Raw genomic sequence first — 8,293 nt, forward strand, 5'->3', positions numbered from 1 at the left:
CGACCATGGATCCCCATCCCATGACATGGACCATCTCTCCACGACCATAGATCCCCACCCCATGACATGGACCATCTATTAACGACCATAGATCCCCACCCCATGACATGCACCATCTATTAACGGCCATAGATCCCCACCCCATGACATCCACCATCTATTAACGACCATAGATCCCCCTGCCATGACATGGACCATCTCTCCACGGCCATAGATCCCCCTCCCATGACATGGACCATCTCTCTACGACCATAGACCCCCCTCCCATGACATGGGCCATCTCTCAACGGCAATAGATCCCCACCCCATGACATACACCATCTATTAACGACCATAGATCCCCACCCCATGACATACACCATCTATTAACGACCATAGATCCCCCTGCCATGACATGGACCATCTCTCCACGGCCATAGACCCCCCCACCCCATGACATGGACCATCTATTAACGACCATAGATCCCCACCCCATGACATGCACCATCTCTCCACGACCATGGATCCCCATCCCATGACATGCACCATCTCTCCACGACCATGGATCCCCATCCCATGACATGGACCATCTCTCCACGACCATAGATCCCCATCCCATGACATGGACCATCTCTCCACGATAATAGATCCCCATTCCATGACATGGACCATCTCTCCACGACCATGGATCCCCACCCCATGACATGGACCATCTCTCCACGATAATAGATCCCCACCCCGTGACATGGACCATCTCTCCACGACCATGGATCCCAACCGCATGACATGGACCATCTCTCCACGATAATAGATCCCCACCCCATGACATGGACCATCTCTTTACGACAATAGATCCCCACCCATGACATGCACCATCTATTAACGACCATAGATCCCCACCCCATGACATGGACCCATCTCCTACCAAAATGGATCCACCATCTCTCTACGACCATATATTCCCGTCTCATTACATGGACCATCTCTCCTACGACCATATATCCCCCATCCCATGACATGCACCCTCTCCAACGAAAATGGATCCCCCATGACATGGACCATCTCTCCTCGACCATAGATCCGCCTCCCATGACATGGACTATCTCTCTACGACCATAGATCCCCCTCCCATGACATGGACCATCTCTCTACGACCATAGATCCCCACCCCATGACATGGACCATTTCTCCACGACCATAGATCCCCACCCCATGACATGAACCATCGATCCACGACCATGGATCCCCCTCCCATGGCATGGACCATCTCTCCACGGCCATATATCCCCCTCCCACGACATGGACCCTCTTCTACCACCATAGATCCACCACCCCATGACATGGACCCTCCTTTAACGACTATGGATCTCTACCCCGCGCTCCAAAACCGCCACCCCACACATAATGACCCACACACCAACAACCATCCCCACCCACACTAAGCGGCTCTCGACCCCTCGAAAATAGGATCCACTAGCCAAAAGGATGTAAAAATGGGACTATAAGAGTGTTATGGATCAAGATTACGTGACTGAACGCTTGATCAGCGATCTGGTTCGGCAAGAAGATGGTTCCTTTGTCTGGGGTGTCTATCCTGCATAACGTCACTGCAGAGTGACTATCTCTCGGGAGTTACCGCGCGTTAAACACAATACGGGAATTGTACGACTGAGAGAACGTCACTCGTTACATCGAATCCTTCAACCCATATGCACTTAGAAAAAAACCCTCTGAAGCCTAAACATTGTGTCTCCCGTCGTTATATGGTTGCAAACTTACAAAAAATACACATAAAACCGTTCGTAAGCTCCCACAGTATCAATCGGATAACATTTCTATTGGCACAACGTCCCGCGTTATATTCAACGTAAAGACCGTCAATAACGTCGATTACAGCCTAAGTGTCATGACGTTACACTTGACGTAAATCGTCTAGAAAATACAATATATATATTTTGGATCGAGGAAAGATTAGTCTTTTTTTATAGTCATTACTCTCACAACCTATCAATGATATTTAGGTTTGAGGGGTATTAAAGGCTTCATTATTTTCTAATTACGATGTTAATGTGTGTGGGCATAGTCGGAATGCGACCATTAAACAGTGGCATAGCGTTCATGGCCATCAATAGTTAATCCTATGGGTATCTCATAGGCATTTCTCTTGTTTAAATAATACGATTGGCTGGAAGTCGCAGCTGTCACGATAGGCGAGTCCGTGACTTGCTGACATTAGCGAAAAGAACGTGGACACCCATGCTTAAACAGAGCCGATAGATTGCATTATAGACCAATCACATGTCACCAGGTTGTGGATTAGAAGGCTGTGCTGAAGGCAGTTTTGGTCGACTCTTCGTGACTAATTACTAGTCCTTGCTAGAGTCAAGAACGCTGAAGTCTGTAGACCTGGATTCATTCTAAAGCGACTGTGTAGGACTAGGTGAAAGCTCGAAACGGGACTGGGTTTTGTAATGCGATTAGACTATAAATCAAACATCTACGTGTTTGTACCTGGTCGTGTGTGTGACCAACTGCGGCCCACTTCTCCGGGGGATCACGGGCCCACTGCCCCTCGACTTAATTAACGCAGGCTATGGTTGTGTGTCCCTTGTGACGACATACCCAGTGCGTGCTGGGATTATCCAGGACTTTTAAATCAAAGTGCCTTTTAATTACTACCGTCCTGGGTTCGCGAGGGAGTTACGTCCGCAACAGGAATAGAACGACTCTTGTGATGATAGATCGATAGCAATTTGAGTCTGTTTTCAGTGTACGTTGAGTGCAACCATGATATATGTATATGTTTACACATTCAATTTATAGAATATTTACGCCTCGGGAGAATCGCAAATGGAGTTGTCTCCCTTCCACTGATAGGGTCGAATATGGCATATCCAACCTCTCGAGCTGGGCCGTGAGAAAACATAGTCTGTCTCACAGTTCCTGAAGCACATTAATTTACCTAATGCCTAGCCTTCTTTGCAATGCTAAAGCCCTAAATGAAGCGAGTCTAGATTTCCTCAGGTTCAGGAATCCCTGGTCTCCCTATGGCTCCTTTTCAATGTATATGGGCTTGTTTGTTACTATCAAAATTATATATATTCAGAGACTAAGCGTTGTCTATGAGAAAACACTATGTAATTAAATGACTTTATCAGTTTCTTGGGCTGACACACTGATTCAGCAATCTACTTATGTTTTAAACTGAGAAAGATGTTGAAACGGAGAAAGTTGTTGACAACAACGTCCTCGTGTTTACGACTTCGTTACAACGGCCATGGAAAGACATTGCTCCTCCATCGTTCACGACGTACATGTACAAAACATTAAAACACGTCAGTCACATCATGTCGTAAAAGAACACAATGACATATTCAAACATGACATCATCACGTCTTATTAAAGCATCAGAACATAGTGTGCGTGTCAAAATGTCAAGTTGAGTCGCTGCTATCATGAACGATCTGAAATTTATGATGCTGTCACCCAGCTTTCGAGATATAATCATATTCAGATTAAATATATAACATATTTAGATTCTAAGCACGTTCAAATAAGCATGCTTTACAAACACAATGTACGGACGCTTTCGGTGATGTCATCGCGTAGACGATTCCTTTATGCCGAATCGTTTCTGATATCGAAATTAAACGTAGGCGAGTGAATGTGAATGAGTGTGAACGCCTCTTTAAGCAGTATTCCAAGAGTGAGTGAGTTTAGGTTTACGCCGCTTTTAGCAATATTCCAGCAATATCACGGCGGTGGACACCAGAAATAGGCTTCACACGTTGTAGCCATGTGGGGAATCGAACCCGGGTCATCGGCGTGATGAACGGACGTTTTAACCACCAGGCTACCTCACCTCCTTCAATATTCCAAGAAAGGGACAGGCTTCACAGATCGCGACCCCGTCGAAGTGACATTGATCTAGTTGGGGTGAGGCGAAATTGTGTTTTACGTCGTACTTGAGAATATTTCGCTCATATGACGACGTGCATGACGACGTGCATGCATGTGTATGTGTATGTGCGGCTGCTTGTACTAGCCCAGACTTAAGCTGTTTTTTTAGTGCTAGCCCACTGAGATACCATGCCGCAGTGAAGCATGAATACCCCACTCAGACACATTATACTGACTCCGAGCCGACCAGTCCTTGTTGTACCCATTAATGCCGAACGCCAGGCAGGGACCAACAAGTACCATATTTTAACGTCTTTTGGTATGACGCGGTCGGGGATCGAAACCACGACCTTCCGCTCTCTGGGCGGACGCTCTAACCACTACACCACGGAGGCGGTCTCTAGTTGGGTATATAACACGTGTTAGTATAAATATTTGTTTTCGTTTGTTTGGTGTTTAACGCCGCACTCATCAATATTCCAGCTATATGGTGGCGGTCTGTAAATAATCGAGTCGGGACCAGACAATCCAGTGATCAACAGCACGTGCATCAATGTCATGGGATACGATGTCATGTGTCAACCAAGTCAGGGAGTCTGACCACCCGAACTCGTTAATCGCCTCGTACCACAAGCATGGGTTGCTGAAGACGAAATCTTAACCCGGATCTTCACGGGTCTTCTCTGAAGTCACTGAAAGATATAACACGAGTATGGGTTGGGGTTGGGGTTGGGGTTGGGGTTGGGGTTGGGGTTGGGGTTGGGGTAGAGCTGGAGTGATAGAGGGAGTTCAGGCGATGGTGGTAGGTGGGAAAGGGTCTACTGTCCATGGTGTCAGAGCCTGACACATCCATGTTAAATGTGGCGCCTCTCCACCATGACCAGTGTCTTTGTCGGAGAGAGTCCTTCATAATGTAAAGCGAAGGATGTTTAGCGATCTTAATCGCTTATTGTACAAAGTCTGGGTTCGAATCCATAAACGGATACAGTTTCTCTTTGCATCCTGGTTGTGACAGACCCACAAGTTGTCAAACACGACGTTAATCCATATTCATTCTCTCACTCACCGCGGGATCCGTGTTTGTACACAGGGTCAGTCTCCTTATACATATTGAATGACGTAGTTTACGCATGCGTGTTTGAATAGGATTACAGCGACACCTGGTGGTAGATTTCTCCGTGATTCTGGCTCCCATCGGAACAGTGGAAGCGGGGCTGTGACAACCATCACCACTGACACTCGCGCCGAGATAGGCCTTTGTTCTAACATCAATAAAACAGAAACGGCATAGTAACTGAATACCCTCTCAAAAGAGGCAATGTTGCAGAAACTTATAAAATGTTTATAGCCAACAGTTTATGACAACATTAATCGCATGAATAAACCGCAGTTTGCGGAAAATATCAATATTTCATTATTTCTAGGTGGAAATACAAAGCATGGCGGAAATATTTTGAATAACTGTCCTCGTGATATCAATTTATTTCCTGCAGGCTCGTGGGCTGGACGGACGAGGAGAGCACTGGGGGATTTGAACAATAATGGCAAGTCTTGGTCCGCTGCTGATTCCCCACACTTGCTCATCTATCACCAATAATAATGATGATAATACACCCCAGCACCAGACTAACTGCTGCGTTAAGATATTGATCTATAGATTCAATCGATTTTATATTCTCACTCATCACGTGGCATCTTGGCACCGAAAGTTACGATTCTGTCCTCTGTACCGTCATTGTTGATTACGAATGTCGGGTAATGTGACATTGACAGCAAACTGTTAAAAAACGACACACCGAGTGACGTTAAATGACACATGTTACATTAATGTCATCTTGTCGGGATTACCGTATTACCGTGTTGGGCAACTTGTCTTTTTATCACCGTGTACACGAAGGCGACGTCATATTACCATATTACGGTATGTACTGTCTTCATAACTGTAAGTGAGAGGTTGTCTTTGGGCTAGGTGAACGCAGCGGTGACTAATAGATGAACGTAATGTTGACGAATAGGTTAAAGTAGTGTTGACTAGTTGTTGAACGTAGTGTTGACTAGTAGGTGAACCTAGTGCTGACTAGTAGGTGAACGTAGTGTTGACTAGTTGTTGAACGTAGTGTTGACTAGTAGGTGAACGTAGTGCTGACTAGTAGGTGAACGTAGTGTTGACTAGTTGTTGAACGTAGTGTTGACTAGTAGGTGAACGTAGTGTTGACTAGTAGGTGAACGAGTGCTGACGTAGTGAACGTAGTGCTGACTAGTTGTTGAACGTTGTTGAACGTGAACGTAGTGTTGACTAGTAGGTGAACGTACGTAGTGTTGACTAGTGTTGACTAGTTGGTGAACGTAGTGTTGACTAGTAGGTGAACGTAGTAGTAGGTGCACGACTAGTAGGTGAACGTAGTGCTGACTAGTTATTGAACGTAGTGTTGACTAGTTGTTGAACGTAGTGTTGACTAGTGCTGACTAGTAGTAGTGGACTGAACGTAGTGCTGACTAGTAGGTGAACGTAGTGTTGACTAGTGCTGAACGTAGTGTTGAGTAGTAGGTGAACGTAGTAGTGTGCTGACTAGTTGTTGAACGTAGTGTTGACTAGTGTTGACTAGGTGAACGTAGTGTTGACTAGCAGGTGAACGTAGTGTTGACTAGTTGTTGAACGTAGTGCTGACTAGTAACGGTGTTGACTAGTAGGTGAACGTAGTGTTGACTAGTAGTTGAACGTAGTGAACGTAGTGTGACTAGTAGGTGAACGTAGTGCTGACTAGTTGACTGGTGTTGACTAGTGGTGAACGAGTGTTGACTAGTTGTTGAACTAGTTGACTAGTTGTTGAACGTAGTGTTGACTAATAGGTGAACGTAGTGACTAGTAGGTGACTAGTTGTTGAACGTAGTGTTGACTAGAGGTGAACGTAGTGCTGACTAGTAACGTAGTGCTGACTAGTAGGTGCACGTAGTGTTGACTAGTAGGTGAGGTGAACGTAGTGTTGAACGTTGAACGTAGTGTTGACTAGTTGTTGAACGTAGTGCTGACTAGTTGAAGTGTGAACGTAGTGCTGACTAGTTATTGAACGTAGTGAAACGTAGTGTTGACGTAGTGTTGACTGAACGTAGTGCTGACTAGCTGTTGAACGTGAACGTAGTGTTGACTAGTTGTTGAACGTAGTGTTGACTAGTAGGTGAACGTAGTGTTGACTAGTTGTTGAACGTAGTGTTGACTAGTTGTTGAACGTAGTGTTGACTAGTAGGTGAACCTAGTGCTGACTAGTAGGTGAACGTAGTGTTGACTAGTTGTTGAACGTAGTGTTGACTAGTAGGTGAACGTAGTGCTGACTAGTAGGTGAACGTAGTGTTGACTAGTTGTTGAACGTAGTGTTGACTAGTAGGTGAACGTAGTGCTGACTAGTAGGTGAACGTAGTGTTGACTAGATGTTGAACGTAGTGTTGACTAGTTGTTGAACGTAGTGTTGACTAGTTGTTGAACATACACTTTTTGTTACGGCAATGTCGAATAGTGAATCCACGCAGTGTTTACAATCATACATTCAAAGGTTGTACATTTTGAGTAGTGAGTAAACCCCGGGACTAGTGTAATGTGGTCAGTTGACTTTCAACACAGGTGTGCTGGATGTTCAAAGGGAAGGAAAAGTAGGTAGTTGTGTTACTGCTTACCTGGCTATCACGTTACCTGCGGTTTATGTGGTAGCACTGTCCCTTTATCTGACATGAGAGGAAGACTTCAAAGCATGTCACATATGCTGTCTGTTTTCTATGATTATAACATTCCGCGAATGTTGAGATTATGGGTTAACTTACGAGCTTCTCATCAAACCATCGTTATTCCGTCATTCGCCCGAGTGACAAACATGTAGCTTGAGCAGTAAGCCAGATTTGTTTTAAGAATTCCTTTGAATTCAGAAAAAAGGATATATCCCTTTTTGTTAATATATCTAGGAGGTGATAAATGGTATGTTATGATAGAGACCGCGATCTATCCATAATGGGGACTGCTCATGACGTATACATTTCCGATACGACGGTATCAAGGGGCACGTATTGTACGCAGGTGCCCCCGTGCCCTGGCCTATGAACTGCGTGTTGCCACCCCAGGGCAGTTGAGTATCGCATGTTAACGGGATCGGGTAGCGAGTCGGTGCAATGCTGACGCTCCATGTGCTGTAGGCGGCTATCGTTGCCGATCTGACGAGGTTCAATTGCTGACATAGCAGGGTCCTAATGTGTTTTTTGAAATATTGGTTTGTTTGACACTTGTGGCCAATTATTTAAAAGTTTGTTATGAAATTTCCCCAGAGTTTGACATCTGTCAAAGACCGCATGCTGGGACATATATAAACCACGAGCTTTGTGTGTGCGGCTTTTCTAAACCAACAGCCGAACTACCATCCCTTGGGAAGCA

Source organism: Haliotis rubra, unplaced genomic scaffold, assembly GCF_003918875.1.
Source record: "Haliotis rubra isolate DU_JTF1 unplaced genomic scaffold, ASM391887v1 Scf198, whole genome shotgun sequence".
NCBI lineage: Eukaryota > Metazoa > Mollusca > Gastropoda > Lepetellida > Haliotidae > Haliotis > Haliotis rubra.